The sequence below is a fragment of the Alligator mississippiensis genome, chromosome 2, assembly GCF_030867095.1.
Source record: "Alligator mississippiensis isolate rAllMis1 chromosome 2, rAllMis1, whole genome shotgun sequence".
NCBI classification, from domain to species: domain Eukaryota; kingdom Metazoa; phylum Chordata; order Crocodylia; family Alligatoridae; genus Alligator; species Alligator mississippiensis.
In genome coordinates, this window is record NC_081825.1 from 66,600,718 (window position 1) to 66,624,666 (window position 23,949).

Consider the following 23,949-nt stretch of genomic DNA (forward strand, 5'->3'; position numbering starts at 1 on the left):
CAGCAGGATACTTGAGGGTTGCTCATTACTTCCTCTTTCTGCCACCAGGTGTCTCTGGGATTCGTAGTCCACAGTCACAGCCAGCAGTAAGTATTGCAGGGCAGGGTACTCTGTACTTGGAGGAAGCTGGTTTCTGCTTCCAACCCCCCAGCCCCAGACCCCAACTGGGGTTTGCCTGGTGGGGAGTCATCCCTGCCACCCCCACCCCTTCTCTGTTGGAGCAGAGAGCACAACCCAGTCAAGGGCTGGAAACCATGCAGGGCAGGAATGACTGGTGCCTCCTGAGTCTTGGTGGGGCACAATTTGTGGGCAGGCCTGGGGGTGGGCCAAAAGCCCCATATCCACTCGTATACTTCTGTGCCATGGCTTAGTGTCCCCCCCCCCCCCCAAACGCCGCTGGCCTGCACAACAAAAAAGCTGTCCTGTCCTGAGTGGTGCTAAGTTGGGGGTCAATCTCAGAGGGGCATGTGCTCCCCCCATGCTCTCTCTACTAGTTGCCTATGATGCTGGGGGACTGTGATTTAACTTGAACCAAGCAGGGGGATGGGGCAGAAGTTTCATAAACTGGTTTGGCCCAAATCAGTTAAGTCTGATGCTACATTCAACCAGGTTTATCTTAAATCAGTTTCAGCCATTTTCAATCTGGTTTATGTGCACTGCTATTCTGTTCTGTTACAGGTTTGAACCAGTTTCTAATGACTTTAAATTGGTTTTATATGTAACTTTTGTCCCTAGCCTAGATGGATAGTCATCACAACCAGTTTTCTCAAATCTAGTTCATGAGTGTAGCGTATACAATATTCCTTTCATTTAGGAAAGTGCAAAGGGAATAGATGCCCAGTCTACCTAGGTCAGCACTTCATTTCCAGCAGTGACCAATATCAGCTGCTTTAGAGGAAGATGCAGTTGGCAGTTATGCAACTAATTGCTCATCAGGGCAATATTAGAGGCTGGACAACTTCCTAAGTGTAAGGCAACATTTTTTTTATTTTTCCTTTTTTATCATTGGGGTTTTAATTCTTGCTGTTAACTCTGGTTGTTCTTGGCCACAAGTGACAAATTCTTTTTTGAATCATACTCTGGATTTTGATATTTCATGGTTGTTGTGGCCATGTAGGGGTGAATTACAAAACTCCTCTCCCTGGGGCTCTCCTGCCGTGCCGTGAAGTGATCGAAGAATAAGAAGTTAATTCCCCAATGAGAGAGGGTGTAGTAAATCACCCCAGAAACAGGATTAAAGTAAATTGGTTTATTAGTGAATTCCCAGTGGGTTGTGTATAACCCTGGCTGTTCTCACAGTGAGCGGTTTTCCTTTGCCCTCCACTACTGTGCAGCCCACTCCCCTGAGCTTCTCTCACTCTCCATCCTTCCTTTACATTCCACATCAGATTCTTTTCTGCCTGAGGATCAATCTGTTAAGTATCTCTCTCTCACCTCTTTGCTTCTCCGGTCACCGTGGTTACCTTCACCTGGTCAACTGGTCTTAAAAGCGATATGTTCTAGCACTGGTTTTGCTGCTCTTGGCTTTCCCTGCTGACTCTCCTTACACTGTGCTCCAGGGGGACAAGAAAAGCCCCCTGCTGTGGACTTTAATAGCTGCTGGCTCTTAATCAAGCAACATTCACCCCAGGTACGATCTCTCTCCAACTGTGTCTACTAAGTAATTATCCTTGCCCTGTCCCTGACCTGACTCTCCCCCACACTTGCAGCTTTGTAGTACCAAAGGAACAGAGCTTTTCCTTGCCCGGTTACAGTTTGAATTCCACAACCTACTTGTGCATAGCATGCAAAAGCATATATTTTACTTCCTGCGCAAGTGAATAAAATTATATGGGCCCTCATTTTTACAAAGTACCTCCCTCTGTACCTGAACAAGGGGTGAGGCCATTCACAGGCATTGTTTGGCAACAATAGGGGCTGCTTTCACTGCTTTTGCAGTGCACCTCCTGGAAAGTAATGTACTATAAATTGGCAGGAGAGCATGTGAAAACTCTTATGTAGAGTGGTTGTACTATGGATTGAGATGTATAGTGCAAAAGGTCAACTGGTAGAAATCTTTTGGCATGCTGTTAGTAGAATTCTTGGTCATTGTTTCTTTTTTAAATGACACCTTCCTGCACTTCCTTAGCTGTTCTCTTAGCAGAGACTGCCCTATGTGTTGTGGTGTCCATATCTTGTGGTATCAGTCTTCAGTGTTATCTCCACTCCACTTGCTTCATTTCTAAACTGCTCTCCTTCCCTTGGGGAGCTTGGAAGCTGAATGTGAACTATGAAGCTCCCCAAGGGAAGGAGAGCAGTAGATAATGCCTATAGTCCTTCCTTACAATGACCTTCTACCAAGTTAATGTGCAGGTAATGATATGATTTCTAGCCAACTATAGTTGTTCATTAAAGTTCCATCCCTGAAAGTGGACATAAGATCACAGTTCTGAAACAGGTCTCCTACTTGGAAAAAAAGGATGGCATTAGCCTGGAATCATTGCTAGTAAGCTAGACATTTAGCAGAAGAAAGAATATGTGGGTACCCACAGACATTGCATTGTGCATATATGGTTTGCCCATTTGTATTTTGTATCTGCTGAACTTCAGAACATCTAATCAAAATGCACATTCAGCTTCATAGTTTCTCCAGGATATTTTTAAGAAACGTATCCTTTACTCCTAAACTTTAAAAAAGTCTTTCTGTTTCCAGGAGAAGTATGTTGTTTTGCCAATGAGAATCTCACCTTATGGACTGAAGAACATAATCACATAATAATACATCAAAGATTAATATTAAAAATATAAAAGTTTAAGTGTGAAGAGTTTAGAGAAGAGTTTAGCTTTGCACTGATAGCACACTTTCTGATTTTATTGCCTTTTTTATTTATTATAGCAGATTTTTATATCTGCTAGATAATTTTGCATTCAAGGTTTTTCTAGTGCTCAATTTATCAAGGAGATTGGCACTGCATTCTCTTGTATTTTACCCCAAGTATCATCAGGATAGATAAAACAATGGATTGACTTAACCACTAAATTGTAATTCATGAATCTGCTCATTTTTCTCATCTTTTCCCTTAGACTTTTCTTGCTCCTTCTTGGCTCAGTTATTCTTTTAATATATAGGCAGCATACTCTAGTGATTAGAATAAGGACTAGAATTTCTTATTCTTGAGTCCCTGTATGACCTTGGGCTAGTCACTTAATGTTCTTCATTTGCTACATTTGCTGCACTTTGTATGTTGGTGTTGCAGTGGGGAGTGCCCTGGCAACACAGCCAGGGTCCCAAGAGGCAGTCCTGCCGATGATTGGGGGCTGGGCAGAAGCAGGACTGGGAGACATGAGGTCTGGTGCTTACCTTTAGGACTGGTGGCAGCGCAGGCATAGAACCATGGGTGATGTGTCTGCCCTAATTCACTAGTTTGTGCCTGCTGTGGATTGGCTGGTGTGGTGGGGTGGGTGTCATAAGAGTGCACCTCATGCTGGCAGAGGGGGAGAGCCCTGGGAGACCAGAGGATGAAGCATGGAGCCCAGCTGCAGTCGGGCCTTGGCAGGGGCAAAGTAAATAAAGCAGAAGCCCACCCACCTGACTGGAGACTCAGAGGAGCCTCCAGCTCTAGGGGCCCTAACCCTGCAAGAGAGAGCAGCTTGACACAGGGATGCTCCAGAGAGCACTGCCACACCTAGAGGAGTATCAGAGTGGTGACTGTGAGTTTTTTTCCAGGGGAATCTGGGAGCACTAGCACCCTGGTGATCAGCTAAAGGGAGGGAGAGCAAGTTACTATTAAGTTTAGCATTTGCCCTGGTTAAAAGCAGGCTGGACTGGCCCTGAGTGCTGAAGACAAAGATTGTGTCGGGGCTGAAGCATTAAGCCTCGGACTTGGAATGGGCTAGGAACCATTCAGAGGACTAGTGTTAAGGGGATGTGACTTACTGGATGGCCCTGGGGGCACTGGGAGTTTAACAGTGGCAGGCAGTACAAAAGGAGAGGGCCCCTGGCACCCATTACTCAGCTCTGATACAAACTGTTTAGTTATTGGGCCCCATATGTAAAGCGGATAAGCAGCGGTGGAGCCACAACTGACGAGAAGTGTCTCCATGTGGGGCGGACATAAAACTGTGGGGCCCTGGTTGCTGATTTAAGTCAGATCTCAAGAGACTCTTTAGCCTACTGGCTTTGCAAGTCATGATTGCCCACAGCAAATTAAGCTGACTGCTGGCTGCATTACTTTTCCACCAGATGGACTGTGACCTGGCTACTCTGTAAGACTCGGTTGGTGTGTGGACGGAGTGCAAAGGGGAGGAGGAGCCCCAATGACCAGCAACTTGAACCACTTGTGAGAGCAACCACAAATAACTGAAGATCCTCCCTCTTTCTTAAAAGATCAAGATGTGGTGGGAGAGTTTGAGGGTGTGCCCTAGGAGTGGGAGTGATTGAAAGTCAAATGGTCTGACCCTAAGAACTGGCACTCAAGAGGCTGGGCTGGCCAGTCCTGGCAGCAGAACTGAATTGGGCATTGCCACTCACAGTTGGCCTGAAATGCATAAGTATCATATCAAATTTGGAGTGTATTTGAGGTGCCCGGTGACTGGCTATTTACCATAAATCCATCTATGAGCTGATCCTAATGCTGTAATAATTGTTGCTTTTTCCTTTGTTACCATAGCTATTATCTAAAAAGGGTCACTTCCCTTTTCTGATAATAGTAAAAAACATTTTGTTCTGATGCCAGATCAGTCACAGGTATAAACCTCTACACATGTACATTATTTTCCTTTTCATATTCTTTACCTTTTAAATTAATGTATTTGGATTGATTTTCTACATATCCATTTAGAAGCTCTCATCATATTCAGGGATGTAGACAACAGCTGTTTCCAGCAACATGCCCAAGGAACTCAGCCTTGTAACATGACTCCTCCTCAATATAGAGCTAGGCATATGAAAGGGGATGAAAATGAGGATGACCAGCTAATTTGTCTAGCTGTAGCTTTCTAGGAATTTGTGTGACCTAAGGGTTTTGGTAGACATTAATTACCCTTAAGCAATTAGCCTGTTAATTGAGTATTAAATAGTAACCTGGTCACATGCTTGGGCAATTAATGGCATGACAAATTGGGAAACCAGCCACAAAATTCTTCCATAAAATATGTGAAATATTTGTATGGCTGGGTTCTACTGCACCTTAAATTGAACATATGGCAGGGTCCCCACCATACAGCCTGATGCCAGCTGCAAGGTGGGGGTTACTTGACAGCTCCTTCATGTTTGCAGGCTGACAGCCTTGTGGTGCAGCTCTGTATGGGCTGCACCTTGCTGATTTCAGGAAGCTTTCAGGGAAGCTCATGAGGTGGTTAAGATGCCTGGTCAAGGGCAGCTGCAGGGCTCCCCATGACTTGACAGGTTGACTGCCTTGTCTTGCATCTCCCAGGGAGCAAAGCACCTGACACTTCCTGGCAACCGGGGCCCTGGGATCAGGAAGAGGTTCCCTGATATCAGGGCTCAAATTATGGGGGAGGTCCTGGGGGGCCTGAGCTCCATGCATAAGAGACTAGAGCTCCCAGTGCACAGAGCTCTAGTGCACCCAGCCCCAGTTTTGTCTCAGGGTTGAGACTGACAGCAAACTGACTGTCTGTCTCAGTCCTGGGACCTCACTAGTTCATGCCAGGTGGTGTGCACATGTGGCATGGTGGAAGATGCAATTGTAGGGCCTGGGGATCAGATCCCATTGTACCATTAAATACATTTGTGTTAGGGGCCCGAGCAAAACAAGCCTTGGATTTATGGCCCTAAGTATTCCTGGGGAAGAAAAGATTGCTGAGTGCAGAAATGAGAGGCCATTTTACATTTGGTAGTACAGTTCTTAATAGCTTGGAGAAATGTACATGTAAATGATTGTTTTCATCCTGCTAAACATTTTCTTTGACTGATCTCACATTTTTCATGTAGTTAAACATGAACCAAAGCTATTAGCTCCTTCCAGTTGATTGTAGCTTGCCCTCGGAAAAGGCAAAGGCCCAATCAGCAAAAGTTAAAGAGAACCTGGATAGATAGTGCAATTTGACTTTCCTTTTTCTCCTGATAACAGGGTGAGGGAAGAAGGCCAAAAATGCCAAAAGGAAGCTTTTATTTATAAAGCGTTCCTAAGTGAGCAAAAGAAATATATCTACAAAATTATTTAATAGATTGACATTTTTTCATATAACTTAAGCCAGGTTCTCTCAAAAATGTCTTAACTCAGTACACTCATCCCATAATAATCATAGTAAGGTACTGTAATGTTCTTTGAAACATGTTAATGTTTCAAAGAACATTTAAAAAAAAGGCGTAAATTTAGAAATATAAAGTTGGGGTTGTTAAAGAAATCTAAGTTAGGCACTCAGCTCCCACTGATATTCAACAGGAGCTGGATACTCAACTTCTTTTAAGCAACCTTAATGATCCTATTCAGAATCCATATTTAGGCACCCAAATGTGACAGGCCTGATTTGCAAAGAGGTCCCAGTGAAATCACTGAGAAATCCATCACCTTTTGAAAAAAACCTAGTTGCTTAAGTATATATTTATGTCTGGGTTTTAGAAGATCTGAATACCTCCAGGTCCTGTTGACACCATTCTGAGTTGGAGGTGTTCAGCACCTCTGAGACTTGACCTGGGACAGATCTCAGGGCAGGAGGAGGTGAAGGGGAGGGGGTGTACATCAATGAAAACTTCTACTGCTGGTCCAGAGCCACTGACCTGCTCCTGTTCCAGTCTAGCCATGGGCTGTGGCTGTGTAGGGAGCTGGGCTCAGCAGGGGACAGCGGCAGTTGTGGTGTGTGGGTTCCTCCTTCTAATGCCTATCCTTTGCCCACCCCTCCCTGTCAGTCATGGGGAAACCCCAGAACTGTTCCTGCCCTTGCTGTGCGGGGACCCTGGCTCAGTCAGGGACAGCAGCAGTGGCACAGAGGTCTCTTTTCCCAGCTCTTGCTCCCAGACAATGGGGGACACTGGTGGGTAGGCAGAAAGCAGGCACTGGAAGTAGGCAACTATGCCACTGCCCCTGTCTCCAGCCATTACTGACTTCCTGCACAGCCTCTCCCTTCAGCCCACAGCTGGAGCAGGGCAGAAGCAGCTCTGCCCTCCAGTGCTTCCAGGTCAGCCAGGGATAGTGGCAGCGATGTTGGCAGGAGACAGGTTCCCTTCTTTATACCTGTCTTCTTCACACCTCCTTGCTCAACCCGCCAGTGTCCCCTGGTGACCTCCATCCATGCTTCGTCTCCATCCTCCCATGGTCTGAGGGGTGGTGTGCTGCACCTCTCTGTTTGTAGATACTTGATCTGCCCATGTATCTAATCATACCTGCAGTAATATCACACAATTTATGCCTAACTGATTATGAGCAACATGTGACTACTACTTCTAAATTGGTGCCAGCTGGAGTTCTGAGTGATGAATGCGCACACTCTTTCTTGTCTGGTAAAAGAAGTACAGTGCAATAAGGAAACAAAGAAACAAAAAATAGTCCAAAGGTTCATTGACAAACATAACATTTAAACCCCTAATAAAAATCTGTTGTTCCATATTGGTACCAAAAGCATCTCCACACAGAATAGCAGAAAATTAATATACTTATCAATTTGTGACCAGACTTTGATTTATTAGAGTGCATTTATTACTCCTTGAAAAGTTTTAGTATCTCATATTCCTTCCTCTAAACTAGTGATTCCTGAAGTCATAGAGCAGTAGGGCTGGAAAGGACCTGCACAGGTCATCTAGGCTAACCCTCTGCCTAAGGCAGGATCATCCCTATCCAAACCATCCTATATGGTCCATAATCTAACACTACATAAGATTATTATCAACACTGACACAACACAGACAGAACCCTAACCTGCCACAGGTAAAACAGAGAACCATAGAAGCCAATGTCCTGCTTCTATAAAAGGATATTAATATATGCCCAAGAGATCTCAGGCAGAGGGCCATGCTCCCTGCTATAGAGGAAGGTAAAAACCCCACAATCCATGCCATGGATTAAAATTCCTTCCTGACTCCAAATATGGTGATTGGTTTGACCCTGAGTCGGGAATCTTCAGCTTTGGTCCCAGCAGGCGTACTGGTACATCCAAACTCCCCAGCTGTGGCCAACACCCAATGTCTTTGAAAAAGGCTTAAAAACATCCTGACATATGCAACAGAAAGTGAGTGGGGGAAGTCACCGAAGTGCAGAAGTATGGGAAAAAACAGGTAGAAAATAGGCATAGCTACACCTACGTCATCCCCAACCAGTGGCTGCCCCACCTCTTCTTGAACCCTTCCAGTGATGGAGAGTCCACAAGTTCTCTAGGCAATGTATTTCGCCACTTCACTATTTTGACAGTGAATAAGTTTTTCCAGATATCCAAACTAAACCTAAGTAGTTGAAACTTCAAGTAATTGATCTGTGTCCTCCTCCTTGCATCAACAGAGAAAAGGTGATTTCTCTCTTCTTTATAGTATTTGGAGACTGCTATCGTGTCCCCTCTTAAGCACCCTTTTTTGCAAGCTGAACATCTCTAGCTCTTTCAACCTCTCCTCATATGACTTGCATTCCAAGCTCTTGATCATCTTTGTTGCCTGCCTCTGGGGCCTCTCTAACTTCTTCACATCCCTTTTAAAATGTGGAGCCCAGAACTTCACACAGTACTCCAGATGAGGCTTAACCAATGCCAAGGAGAGAGTCACTATCACCTCCTGTGTATTGTACCTAATGCTATTGATGCATCCCAAAAACTACTTTTGCCTTTTATGCAACTATATCACACTGCAGCCTCATATTGAATCATCTACCAAGTCTCCCACGTCAGCTGTCACCCATTTTATATTTGTGCTTTTGATTATTTTTCCTGAGGTGCAGCACATTGCATTTGTCCACATTGAACTTCATCCTGTCAGCTCTAGCCCAGCTACCTAATCTGTCTAGATCCTTCTTAATTGTATTTGTATCCTTCAATGTGTTCACAGTTCTTCCCAGTTTTGTGTTGTCTGCAAACTTGCTTGAGAAGCAAATCACTAATCCAAATCACTAATAAACATGTTGAACAGCACAGACCCAGGCCTAGGACAGATCTTTGTGGGATTCCACTCAAAACTTCTTGCCATTCTGACATGGACCCATTAATAATTATGCTTTACTTGTGGGCATTGAGCCAGTTATATATTCACTCTATAGTAGTTTTGTCCAGCCCACATTTTTCCAATTTATTTTTGAGAAGATCATGTGGGAGTTTGTCAGAAGCCTTGCTGAAGTCTAGATACACTATATCCACAGCATTCCCTTCATCCACCCCAGTAGTTACTTTGTCAAAGATCACGTTTGTTTGACTTGATTTGTGTTTTATAAATCCATGCTGGCTGCCTGTGATCAGTCTTTCCTCCTCCAGATGCTTGCAAGTGACCTTTATTAGGATATGTTCCAATAGCTTCCCAGGTATTGAGGAGATGCTAACCCAGGGGTGGGTAAAATATGGCTCATGGGCTGGATCCAGTGATTCTATCTGGTTCCCTACCCACAAAAGCAGCATCGGCCACAGGGACATGTGGGGAGTGGATCACTGTCACTGCCCCATGATCCTGGCCATGGTATTGGCCCTAGCCCCAGCCATGGTCCTACCCCACCCACAACCCCATCCCATCTGCCTGTCTGAGTGCACCCTGCCCATGGGGGTCCCAGGCCAGCCTCCTTGGAAACCCCTGCCCACCCACTGTGTTCAGTTTCTCCAGAGATGGAAGTGGGCTGGACAGCCCAGAGCCAGATAAGTTCAATTAGCATTCCCCCCCCCCCACATCCCCCCCCCCCCAAATCACACCGGGTATCGTAAACAGCTGTGACAGGGTGGGGGGGAGGAAGGGGGCAAGGCTAGGTCAGCACCCCCCCCCCCAGGCCCTCAACAGCTGAACAAAACTCCTTAAGTGGTGACAAGTCCAAATAATTGCCCACCCCTGGTCTAACCAGTCTTCAGTTTTCCAGCTCCTGCTTTTTGCCTTTTGAAAGAGATGCACCAAGTTGGTTCCAGCCCCCTGGTACTTGGCCTGTGTCTCATGATTTGATGAAGATCATTGCAAAGGGCTCTGAGATTTCCTCTGCCAGGTCCTGCAGTATCCTGGGATGAAGTTCATCTGGTCCAGCGGATTTGAATTCATTCAGACCTATCAAATGCTGTCTGATTATTCTGTTATCTCCTCCCTCAGCTTCCTTATCCAGATAATCTTAATTAGGTGTCTGACTGCAGCTTATTTTTTTGTGAAGACTGAAGAAAAGTAGTTGTTGAGTAGCTCCTCCTTCTTTGTATCTTCTGTTAGGAGTTCTCCCTGGCTTGCTAACAGAGGACCCACAGCTTCCTTGGTCCGTCTTTTCTGGCCAACATACTTATAGAATCTCTTCTTGTTGTCCTTAACTTCCTTTGTCAGGTGCAGCTCATTCCTTATCTTTGCCTTCCTGATTCTGTCCCTGCTGGTTCTTGCTATTTCCTGGTACACTTCCTTGGTGACCTAGAATCTTAGAATCATAGAAAATTAGGGTTAGAAGGGACCTCAGGAGACCATCTAGTCTAACCGTCTGCTCCAAGCAGGACCATCTCCAACTAGATCATCCCAGTGTAGGCTATGTCTACCTGAGTCTTAAAGACCCCCTAGGATGGAGATTCCACAACCTCTGTGGGTAGCCTGTTCCAGTGCTTCCCTACCCTCATAGTGAGAGAATGTTTTCTAGTATCTAACTTAAATTTCCCTTGTTGCAACTTGAGACCACTTCTTCTTGCTCTGTTATCACTGACATCTGCCCATTCTTCCATTGTCTGTATGCTTTCCTTTTGCATTTGAGGCATTTTAGAAGATCCTTGTGCAGCCACATTGGTCTCTTGCCATTTTTCTTGTGTTTCCATCATATTAGGATAGTTTCTTTTTGGGCTTCCAATACAGTGTCCTTTAAAAGCTCTTACCCTTCCTGGGCACCTTTATCCATCAGTCTAACCTCCCATGGCACCATGTTTATTAACTCTGTGAGTCAAAGTAAATCTGTCTTTTTGAAATCTAGGATCCTAATTTTATTACATACCTCATGCTTTCCCTCTCTCTCTGTATCTGTAATTCTAATGTATCGTGATTGCTTCTTCCAAGTTATCCACCACCTTCGTATCCTCTACCAGTTTTTCCCTGTTGGTCAGGACAAGATCCAAGATAGATGATCCCCTAGTTGTATCCTTCACCTTCTGAAACAGAAAGTTGTCCTCCACACAACTTAGGAACTGGCTTGACATTTTATATTTGGCTGCATTTCAGCAGATGTCCAGAAAATTGAAGTCTTCCATCAGTACCTTCCCATTGCTTTTGGATAGATTTATCATCTGCTTGAAGAGTGCCTCATCCACTTCCTCTTTCTGATTTGTTGGCTTATAATAAATCTCTTATCACCTTTCATCTACACCAAATGCATTCTGCTTTGCTGTGTTTCTCCTCCTGAACCAGGAAACAAGTGTGTGTGTGTGTGTGTGTGTGTGTGTGTGTTTGACACAAAAGGGGACCTTTTGTCCCAGCCCTGCCCTTCTGAAACTGAGTGTAACCCTCAATGTTGATATTCCCAAAATAAAAGCTCCCTCACCAGTTCTCTCGTTTCACAGGCTGCAGCTTCCTGCTCATCTTGTTTATTCCTCATACTTTTCACATTTGTATACATGCATCAGATGTATTTTGCATTTTGACCTAAGCTTTCCTTTTGCATCACTTGTTGCAGTCCCATAGCTCTCTGGCCCTTTCATGAACAAAGTTACTTCTTTGAGTCCTTTCTTCTCTGCACTGTATGCTTTGTTGCTGGAGGGTTTTGATCACCATGTCTTGTGGAACCTAGTTTAAAGCCCTCCTTACGTGGTTGGCCAGATGGTGCCCAAAGATACTCTTTCTCATACTTGTCAGATGGATCCTATCTCTTGATAGCAGTCCTACTCTCAAGAACATCTACCCATGGTCAAACAAGCCGAAGCCTTCATGTCAACACCATCATCTCAGCCACACATTCACTTCCATGATATGATGGTCTCTGCTTGGACCTCTGCTTTCCATGAGAAGAGTGAATGAGAATGCCATTTGTGCTCCAAGCTGCTTAATCTTCCTGCCAAGAGCCTCATAGTCACCTCTGATCTGCTCAATGTCATTTCTGGCAGTATTGTTGGTGCCTCCATGAACAAGCAGGAAGGGGTAGTGGTTCAAAGGATGGATGAGCTTTGGCAGACTCTCTGTGACATCCTGAATTCAGGCTTGAGGCAGGGAGCACCCCTCTCAGACCTCCACATTTGGATGACAAATTGGTACCTCTATCCCCTGCAGAAGGGAGCCACCAACCACCACCACTCTTCTCTTCTTTCTTGGTGCAATGGCTCTGGAGCCCCCATCCATGAGGCCCTGAACTTCCTGCTCTCTGGACTGCTGAGTACTCTGCCTCATGACTGCAGATGTCTTCTCCTCTGCCTCTTCCTCAGCAGTTTCACTGCAGAGTGTTTGAAAGTGGCTGCTGACTTAAGTCTGCTCCTCTTTGATTCTGGGGGTCCTCCTTTTTCGATTAGTCACATGCTGCCATTTCTCATTGTCCTTTCACTTCTCCAGTACCAGCCTCTCATAACTTTTGTCCTAGTAATCTTTCTGTTCCCTGATGCAATGCAGCATGGATACCTGTGCTTCCAACCTTGGAATCTTCTCTTCACAAGAAGAAAAGAAAAGAAAGAGAGAGAGAGAGAAAAAAAAAAGAGGGGAAAAAAACAAACCAAACACACACCACAGGAGGAAAAAGGGAAAAAAAATCTGAACACATATACACCAGGCACTAGACGAACACTCTAGCACTAATCTGGTACTCTAAGTCACTAGCACAGAGAAAAGCCTCTTTAAGACAATCCCACACTTGAGCTGGTAATCCCAGAGCAACTGCTCTTTGCTTACTACTCAACTTATATAACTGACACAAAAGGGTATGTGTGCTGCGAGAGTTAAGGAAGTATGCTATGATGAGGTTGCCCTGAGTGAGGAGGTAAATGCTTTTTTTACCCTGAGCTACTTTAACATCAGCTGTGGCTGCTCCTCTGGGGACTTCTGCCAATGCAACCACTTTCTTCCATTTTTCCCCACCTCCAGACAGCCCCTGTTCTGCCCTCACCCCCAGACACGCTCTCAGCAGTGCATTCTGCTGCAAGTAGGCAGGTAGGTGGAAACACAGATGGAGCCCTGCTTTGCAGCCTGGCTTATCCTCTCCGCTCCTCTTATGCTCCTGGGGCAGGAAACTAGCGGGGGGAGGTCATCTGTAGTAGAGGCCCTGCACTGAGGTCTGCCCCTTGTCCCCTGGGGAACCAACCTGGGGTTGTGAGGGGATAGATAATGGAAAGAGGAGGACACAGCAGGGTGAGGTCCTGCTCATCTGCCCATAAGCGACACCAGCTCGTGACACCACCAGTGATTCTCAAGTTTTTTTAGCTTCAAGGCCATACACCCACACTCACTCATTCGCTTTCAGGTGTATGAGTGAAGTCTATCACCAGTTTTAATACAGAAAAAAGTGTGCCTAAGGTATCAAAAGTTTGGGAAACTCAATTTTAAACCACTCTGTGAGACGCATCCATCTGCACATTTTTACTTTTATTTATTGTTTTTGAGGCAAGACTTTTAGAATTTCATGCATGTACAATCAGAAAAAATAATGAATACCTGGGAAACACGTGAAATAAATTTTTGCTTAAATGTGTGTTTGTTACGCTGACACTGCCAATGTTTTCCACGCCTTTCTTTAGTTTAGGTTTGTTATAATAATATCAACTTTCAAAACATATGGATGAGAAGAGTCTTAGTCCAGTTTACAAAATATTTATGCAATGCTCTTCAGGTTAAAAAAGTAGCAACAACATACCTGTAGATGTTTAGTAGCATTTCATCTGTTCTAGTCATTACAATTACATTATTAGCAAAATTGCACCCTTCTGAATTTACTTGGGCATCTGAAAGTTTATTTTTTGCAATTCAGGTAGCTTTAGATTCTCCTTTCCAATAATTTTTTAAAGGATATTACATTATATAAATATTAAAGTAATATGAACAAATATCAATATGAACCTATCCATGAGTTATTCCCTTGAAATAACATAAATACTTCTGGGAGGAATCCAGTCACATTGGTCTGTCTTAAAAAATTAACTGATTACATTCAAGAGAGGCAATGAGGCACTGATTCATTTAACACCGTAGATGCCTATGTTTAATCATGAGAATTGGCTCGTTTGGTTTTTCTTCAAGTAAACTCGATGGGGTTCAGATAAATGTCACATGCTCGGTTGCATCGATTTTATCATTCTTCATTTCTGCTTTGTTAACATGTTGTCTTTTAAAATATAATACGCTCTTCAAAACACAGATCTAGGCTTAACTGTCTTTGATCATTTTGGAAGTTATGTACAAAAAAATAATAGTAACGATTGATTTTAAAAAAAATAATGCTGTCTGCTCCTTCCCTTTGCCTTACTGCTTAGCACAATAGAAATGCTGATATGTTGGTCTTATGTTTACTGATATGATTTTGTTTCTTTTTATGGCTCAGCCATTGACCCCTCCAAATCAGTTACTCACCCAGTTCATAACAGCCTGTCTTCAAGAGGCATAAATACTAATGGTTTTACAGCTTCTGAGTTATTTTTTTCCTGTGCAGAGCTTTTCCCCCACATTGAAGCCATGCTCACTGCATGCTGCTTATGTTCAAAATCAGATTTGATGCGAACAGACTGGTTTTCAGTGATGTGGTGCATATTTTTGTAGTTTGCATTCATTTTTGCTTGGAGAAGGTGATATGGCTGTAAACTGAAATATGGTTGCCTGAGTTCACTGAGAGGTAAAGGTGGATAGACATATTATTTCTCCATTTTACTGTATATAGCCACACTTGGGCTGTGTTAGAATCATTACAGAGGCTTAGCTGGGAAATTTGTGGCTTTTCATGCCATTTCATGGTAGTAAAACTTGTTGTCCCACCATCAAAAAGATTTGGGGTTTCTAATGGAATAAGCATTTGATTAATGAAACAACATGTACTATACAGAAGAAATAATAATAAAAAGCTCCTTTTTAACAGCCTAAAGTACGTTTTGCAGCTTGGAACCTTTTATCACCTTGTAAAATGCCCCTGGAGATGAATAGTTGAAGTTAGACAAAGCATGCTTGCCATGACCAGCATATCTACCTTGATATTATTATAGAGACTGGGCTGCAGCTGCTTCAGAGATGTCCTCTTCACCAACACATTGTTACATGTTGCCCTCATTATGGAAAGGGGTCATTTTGCATTATTGTAGAGGCTTTGCTTTTAATAATATCCTCAGCCCCAATGTTCAGACCTGAGGGAGGTCCACTATTTTTCCTTAATGTCACATTTCTTCTGCTCTAATTAGTGACCATTTGTGCTGTTTCTGCATTCTCTGGGTCATGCACATTTAGAAGAGATGACAAACAAACAAACACTCAAACTCATTTAGGTAGGTGGAGAGTAAGACATTTCCCCTATTCTTCACCAGCCTAAGTATCGGAAAAATACAAAATTATGTAATTGTAATTTATGAAGGAGCTGAAAACTACTTATTGGTTTCACTGGAAGTATAATCAGGCAAATAAAAGACATGACCCTAACAACAAACAGATGACATTCCCTTTTCTGTGATTATGTACACTTTTGAAGTACTCGTGTTTTCAATTATTTTCCCTACTAGCAGAGTCAGACACGAAATTTATTTGTTCTTTCTGACTGATTACTCTACCATTCTCGTCAGTGTGTCTGAGTTGTACGCTCACTTCAGTGAAAGAAGGAGAAATAAACTTCTGCAATCTTTTGGCTTAGAAACTTAAGGAAATATTTGATTACATTTAAATTGTGATTTCCTAAGTCCCATCCCCCTGTTTTTTAAGGACTTAAGATGGCAACTGCATGAACATGGCTTCAATTAAACACCTAAGACTTCTCCCTGAATAAACTGAACTGTATAGCTGTGGAATGTTGCTTTCTTTCTACAGGGATATAATTTAGCAAAAGGAGAAATTCTTTCCCCCCCCCCCCATAATAATTATAAACTATTTATTTTTATTGCCTTGTTATTATCCCATAAGGATAATGTTGTTTACAAGTTGAAACTTGATAAAGATGCTAAAATGGGAACCAAATTGAATCTCAAAGCAGTGAAAGCTGAAGTAAAATGTACTTGCACACATACTCCCAGTCCTAGCTTGATATGGTAGCTAATAATTGTTTTGTCTCCCAATAGTAATAATCAGAAAAAAAACACATGATTCTTTACACATCCCTAATGACTCTCATCCAAAGATTTCAAAATATTTTACAATGATAAATTAAGCAGTGCAACAGCCTGGGAGGTTGGGTTTCTTATCCTTGGAGGGGTTATATGATTAAACCAAAGACATGCAGTCAGCAGCAGAGCCAGGAAGAAAATCCAGGTCTCTAGATTTTAGTTAACAGTCCTCTGTCAGAAAATGTATTTCCCAATATTGTTAGAAAATACACAGCAAACATATTTGCCAGTATATGTCATAAATGAGGCGATAGTCACAAGTGATGAGCAGGAAAAATGATGCTATTCCTGAGTTATATTTCTAACTCTGCCGTTGATTTGTTGGGAGGTAACTGAATTGATTTGCCTCTTCATTTTACTCATCTATAGTATAGTGGAAGAAGTTTTAGACATCTGTGTGGCACAATGAGGTCCTTGGATGAAAGGGCCTGGTGAGTACAAGAACGTCTGAGGAATGGAGAACAACTCTGTGTACATGCCCTCTATGCCAGCATGGATGCTGCTGCCTCGCTGTATGCAGTAAGAGAGTACACTCCTCTTCACTTTATGGTGGAGTTGAGGATTTAAGGACTTGGTTCGATTCCTGTTGAAGCCAGTGGGAGTCTTTCAGTTAGATTTCAATGGTCTTTGATTCAGGCCTCTACAGTTTAATGAATTAAGAAAGAGATGAATATGTATGATGAAGGAATACTTATCAGGAGCCCCACAGAAAGATTTTTATTATTTATGATTTTCTTTTTTTGGACACCACAGTCAGGTCATCCTCCAGATGTCCCACCCAGCCATCTTTCCAGAGAGCTCTTACTACTTTTTGAGGCTACTTTGATTACAGGTCCCTGCCCAGAGGGTAGGTGGTGATTATTTTTGCATTGCCGTAACAGCCCTTTAGTTAACTTTCCTCAGCTGGATTGGTTAGGCTATATACCTTTACTAAAGCATGAAGCCTCTTTATGGCAATCATTGTTTCACCTGGAATGCATAGAAAATTAGTTAAATATGAACTGAATGACTTTACTGTCTGTGCTTTATAGTATTTATAATATTTCTCAGTCACCCAGTAGTGATTTAATAGCCTACACAGACTTAGCTTTCCTGGGCTTTTGACAACCTTTTGTGTGAGGAGTCAGCGAAACTTCCCTCTCTTTCTTCTTTCCTGTTCTATTACTGTTCAGGGCATTGCATTCTTGATCTTGGAAATAGCTTCCAAAGAAAGCAGTGTAGTAGAAGCAGTAATTCCCACGGTGGGAATCAAGATGTCATAGCTAACTACTGTTCTTAATTACCAGTATAGCAATCTATTTTATTTTAATTAATTTTGCAATACAGCAAACTAGCCATTCATGTTATAGTTAAGATGCTCATTGAAGCTTTCTGTTTAGATGTTATTTCAGTGAAATATGTGCAGCTTATCTGAAGTGTAGATCCATTCCACGTTATCTATTCTGTTCTCCCAAATTTTGGTCATTTTGGCTTCTATCAGCATCTTTCTACACATTTTAGTGATGGATTGATAGATAGTACTGGAAGTACTGAAATTAGAGATGGGCTCCATATCCAGAGAGATTTTCAAATGTTTCAAAGCTCAAAGGAATTTTGATGCGGGTCTTTGTTTGCCAGCAAAGTTGGGGAGACGGTGAAAAGAAAGCAAGTACAGGATTTAGGATGACTAACAATGTTCTCAGGTTGAACTTATCCCATTACTTGATGACTCAAATTACTCACATATTAGATATAGTGCAGTTTCTGACTAAGCTGTAAATGTTAATTGTATATGGCATGTGGTACAATAATAGCTTTATAAAATCTTTTTTATATGAATGAGAATAACATGGATATGTCACTAGGTTTTGTGATTCTCATGTATTCCTGTATTCTGTGCTTTGAAGCACCTTCTTCTTATCAAGTACTATACATTTTAAGAAACATTTTAATTTCCTTTTTAAAAACAAAACCTATATAAAAATGAAAAGAGATTGAGAAATCACCTCCTTTGGACAATGTAGGTACACTTACTTTGAGATGGCAGTGGTTTCCCTGATGCAGCTGAATGTTGATATGAAAACATAAGGCTGTGTGCAGATGAAACAGGGTGCATCCACACATGCAGGTATGTCCGCTTGCAGCAGCTCAAATAGAAGTGGTACAAATTTGTCCCGGGGATTTTTGCCTCAGCGCACGTGCTCAGACATGCACTTTGCTGTGGGGCAAATTGTGCCACTTGGGGCAAAATAACCCTGCCTGGCTCCTCCTGGATCTGCAGCCAGGGGGAGCTAGAGCTTGGGGCCAGTACCCCAGCAAGTTGGTACCTGGGGACACTACCCCTTGTGCCAGCTGGACTGCTGAAGCAGCCCTGAGAGTTCTCTGCACCCTTTATCCACTGCAGCAGTCTGGCAGTGGGGGCTGATGCCTGGCTGTGACCTGCTACATACCTGCCAGACCTAGATGGGGACTACGCCAGTAGAGATGCATGGGTGAAAGCCTGCTGCACCCTTGTGAGCCCAGGGACCCCCCAGGAGAGACCCCAGGACCTCCCAGTGAGTCCTGGCCTGCCCACAGGTAAGCAGGGGCCCATGGTGGGAGGGACATAGTCAGCTGGGAGGCAGCTGAGTGGAGTCAAGGAGGGTCATGCCCCACCAGCTCCTACTTGGCCCAGCCCCCCAGGGAGCCATGCGACCGGGCTGCTGGTGCGTGAGACAGGTTAAGGGGGCGGCACTGCCCCCTCCTTTGGTGGAGGGGAGGGTCCCCTTTAATCCCATGAGAGCAGCGCAGCACTGGCAGCCCTTCTGCACATGCACGGTTTAAAAAGGGCCCAGCAATGGCAGAAACCATACTAGGGTTCCAGCTCCAGTGTAAGATATGCGGGTGAAGCCTGCTGCACCTCTGTGAGCCCAGGGACCCCCCAGGAGAGACCCCAGGACCCCTGATGAGCCCTGGCCTGCCTGCAGGTAAACAGGGGCCCATGGTGGGAGGGACATAGCAGCTGGGAGGCAGCTGAGTGAAGCCAAGGAGGGTCACACCCCCCAGCTCCTACTTCACTCAGCAACCCAGGGAGCCACACTGCCAGAGCCTCATGAACAGGCTGTGTGAACAGGTGCACTTCTGGGCCTGGCACACAAGTTACTGTGGGAGTTTGCACAGGAGGGTGAGCAGGAGGGCCTGTGGCCCTGCCAGTGATCCCCCTAGAGTAGGCAGTCCCATCAATAGCTGGCCTACAGTGGCACAATATGGATGGGCACATGCCACACCCCAAGGGTCCCCTCAGTGTCTGTGGCCTCCCCCTCTGGCACCTCAGAGGCCTCTACCCAGACAGAACTCATGGTTTTGGGCTCCACACAGATGGAGCCCCTAGCTCTTGGGTGCTGGGGCTGCCTGGCACATTTCCAGGCTCATGGGACCAGGAGCATGGCCACCTCCTCTTGTGGGGTTTGCTCCACTTTGGAGTCTCTGGGGCGCCAGATAGAGGAGCTCCAGGCCGCAGTCCAGAGACCTCATGCCATCAGGGATGGTGAGCAGGATATCGACTCCTATTGCCAGGCCCTTCATCCCCTGGAGGCGCAGGGTAGACGAAGGTCACCTTCCAGAACAAGGGAGGACTCGGGGATCTCCCATGCTGTCCAGCTAGGGGGCTTGACCAAGGTGGTCAAGGGCCCCAAGGCCTGCCGCATCAAGGTCCCCTCCCCTCTGGGGCTCTGCAACCTCTTGCAGCCCCAGCTGAGCCTGCAGAGATGCCAGCTCCTGCAGGCAAGGGAGGATCACCCATTCCTACTCTCCCTTGAAACGCAGAATGGCTCTCGTGGGAGACTTCCTCCTGAGGGGGACCGAGGGGGCAATCTGCCGCAACCCCCTAGCCCAGGAAGACTGCTACTTCTCGGGGGCCCACATCAAGGGCATAGCAGAGAGGATACCAAAGATTATCCAGCCCTCTGACTACTACCCTATGCTCCTTATCCATGTGGGCACAAATGACATGGCTCGGAGCAATCCTAGCCTGGTCATGAGAGGCTGTTTGGCTCTGAGAGTGGGGCTTGGGGGGTTGGGGGTGCAGGTGCTCTTCTCCTTGCTCCTCCCGGTTGTGGGTCATGGTCTGAGGAGGGAGAGATGGGTTGAGGTAGTCAACCAAAGACTGTGTATCTGGTGTCATCGTGAAGGCTTCAGACTCCATGTTCACAGCCTGCTCTTTGGTGAGGGAGGCAGTGGTCTGCTGGGGAGAGAGAGCCTCCACTTCACTCTGCTGGGGAGGAGGCTCTTCTCAGCTAGACTGGCTGACCTGCTCCACTGGGCTTTAAACTGAGCCCGCTGGGGGTTGGGGGAATTATTGCCACTGCTAGCCCACTGGGCAACCCTTGTAAGTCCAGCAGGCTAAGGCACTTAAGGGAACCCACCCCTACCCTAGCCCCAGAATGATCTGTGGGGAAGGCAAGGGCCCCCAATGGGACCCTTGCCTTCCTGTACACCAATGCCAAGAGCTTGGGGAATAAAGAGGAGGAACTGGTCCTCCTGCTAAATGAGAATAACTACAACCTCATAGGGATAACAGAGACCTGGTGGGACTCCACCTATGCCTGGGCCACAGGTATAGATGGCTATTCCCTGTACAGGAGTGATCAAGCAGATAAAAGGGGTGGGGGTGTAGCCCTCTATGTCAAGGACAGCTACATGTCCCTCCAAATTGACATTGGCACCCAGGAGGGACAACTGGAGTCTCTCTGGGTCAAAATATGTGGGGGACATGGCTCAGGGGACATCATGGTAGGAGTCTACTACAGACCTCCTAACCAGAAACAAAAGCTGGACCAGGAATTCACCAGGGAACTGGTTGAGGCTGCACACTTTCAGTGCATGGTTGTCATGGGAGACTTCAACTACCTGGACATCTCATGCGAAGAGCACTCAGCCAAATCTGATCAGTTGCAAAGCTTCCTCACGTGTGTGGATGAGCTCTACCTGACTCAAACAGTCTATAGGCTGATGAGAGGCAAAGCATTGTTGGACCTGGTACTGGCCAAAGGGGATGACATAGTCAGTGACCTAAGAATCGATGGAAAGCTGGGTGATAGTGACTACGAGTTGATCACCTTCATTATCCGTTTCAAAGCTGGCAAGTCAGTCAGCAAAGCAGAAGTCCTTGACTTCAGGAAAGCTGACTTTGACAAGCTCAGGAGGCTTGTTGACGAGGCCCTAAGGGACCACGACTCAACTGGAAGAGGAGTCCAAGAGGAGTGGTTGCTCCTCAAGGGAGCGATTCTGGCAGTACAAGGGATGGCCATCCCATCTCAGAGGAAGGGTAGCAAAAAGGCACAGCAACCCCCTTGGCTCAGCAGGTAACTCAAGGACCTCCTACGCCTTGAAAGAGAGACTTATAAAGGATGGAAGGTTGGAATTACCACCAAGGAGGAGTACTCAGCACTGGCCTGTACCTGCAGGGAGTGGATCTGGAAAGCCAAGTCTGAAATTGAGCTTCATCTGGCTTCACATATCAAGGATAACAAAAAGTCCTTTTTCAGATATGTAGGGATTTGGAAAAAAAAGCAAGGGTAACATTCGACCCCTGCTGAACCAATGGGACAGCTGATAACTGACATCCAGGAAAAGGTCAACCTGGTTAACAGGTACTTTGTGTCGGTCTTTCATCAGTCCAATGGGACCGCCCTGCCTAGCAAGATTTGGGACGGCCAGGGTGACGGTATATTTATACCCAGCATCAGTATTGATCTAGTAAAGGATCACCTTGAGAGGCTGGACACCTTCAAATCAGCTGGTCCTGACAGATTACAGCCTAGGGTACTCAAGGAGCTGGCAGGTGTCATAACTCAACCATTGGCAAAAATATTAAAAAAATCATGGTGCTCAGGTAAATACCTGAAGACTGGAAGAAGGCCAATGTAGTACCCATCTTCAAGAAAGGGTGGAAAGTAGATCCTGGGAATTACAGGCCAATTAACTTGACCTCAACCCCTGGTAAGATTTTCATGAAAATTATCAAGGAGACACTTCTGGACAAGCTGACTGAGGGCAACATCCTGAACAATAGCCAGCACAGGTTTGTTGTGGGTAGGTCTTGTTTGACCAATCACATCTATGACCAGGTGACGTATCACCTGGACAAGTGAGAAGAGATTGATGTCATATACCTGGACTTTAAAAAAGCCCTTGATCTGGTGTCCCATGACCTCCTCATGGATAAATTGGCCAACTGTGGGTGACCTCAGCTAAACTACAGTCCAATGACTGGGAAATTGGCTCTGTAGTCAAACCCAGAGAGTAATCGTTGACGGCAGCAAGTCATTATGGTGCTCTGTAACCAGTGGCATCCCCCAAGGCTCTGTCCTCAGACCGGTTATCTTCAACATCTTTATCAACGATGTGGATATTGGTGTCAGAAGCGCGCTGGCTAAGTTCACCGATGATACTAAACTTTGGGGCATAGCGTCCACACCTGAGGACAGGCTAGTAATCCAGGCTGACTTGGATAAGCTTAGTAAGTGGGTGGACACAAACCTGATGACGTTCAATACTGATAAATGCAAGTTACTCCACCTCGGGAAAAAGAACTTGCAGCATACTTATAGGCTCGGCAGTGCTACTCTTGCTAGCACCAGTGCTGAAAGAGACTTGGGGGTCATGATTAACCACAAGATGAACATGAGCCACCAATGTGATGTTGCAACTGGTAAGGCAAACAAAACTCTGGCTTACATATATAGATGCTTCTAAAGTAAATCTCAAGATGTCATCCTCCCACTGTATTCGGTCTTGGTGAGGCCACAGCTGGAGTACTGCATCCAGTTCTGGGCTCTGGAATTCAAGAAGGATGTTGAGAAGCTTGAGAGAGTCCAGAGAGCCATGCACATGATCAGAGGGCAAGAGCTCTATGAAGGGAGGTTGAGAGCCATGGGACTCTTCAGTCCTGAAAAGCACAGGCTCAGGGGGGCCTGGTGGCTACCTATAAGTACACAAGGGGTGTTCATCAAGATCTGGGAGAACGTCCGTTCACCAGAGCACCCCAAGGAAAAATGAGGACCAATGGTTATAAACTCCTACAAGACCATTTTAGGCTGAACATAAGAAAAAATGTCTTTACTGTCTGAGCCCCCAAGACCTGGAATAGACTCCCTCCAGATGTTGTGCAGGCACCTACTCTGGACTTATTCAAGAAACGATTGAATGCTTATCTTGCTGGGGTCCTTTGACCCTAGCTGACTTCCTGCCTCTGGGGCAGGGGTTGGACTTGATAATCTTTGAGGTCCCTTCCAGCCCTAACGTCAATGAAATCTATGAAAATCTAGAGGCATCTGCCCCTCTGGGCCAGCTGCCAGTGGGCTGTGGCTGCAGGCTTCGCCTTTGTGTGGTACTACTGCCATGTGTGCCCCCTGCCTGACTATCTGAGCAGCTATTGCCTGGAATATGTTCCAGGTATGGTGGCCTGCTTTGAACTGTCAAAGCATGTCCCTCTGACCCCAACTGGCCAGGAGGTCAGTCACCTCGAGCTGGTTCCAAGGTGCCAGCTCTGAGCAGGCTTCTCTGTTTGGGTCCTCCCACTGGCCTTCCTAGCAGGAATTCTGGTGTTCCCTATTTGAAAACTGAAAAATCCCTGATAAAAATAACCCAAAGGCGCTCTGT

At 45.2% G+C, this 23,949-nt stretch overlaps 1 long non-coding RNA gene across 2 annotated transcripts in view; it reads left to right on the forward strand.

Annotated features, from left to right (window-relative positions):
* Positions 1-23,949, forward strand: part of LOC109281597 (uncharacterized) — a 140,807-nt gene that overhangs the window by 63,081 nt on the left and 53,777 nt on the right. The window contains exon 4 of one of the 2 annotated variants that reach the window (XR_002088264.2): positions 4,223-4,617. The exons of the other annotated variant lie outside the window; for it this stretch is intronic. This is a non-coding gene — a long non-coding RNA (uncharacterized LOC109281597). Of the gene's footprint in view, positions 1-4,222; positions 4,618-23,949 lie in introns of those variants that run through there. 2 annotated transcript variants of the gene reach the window in all.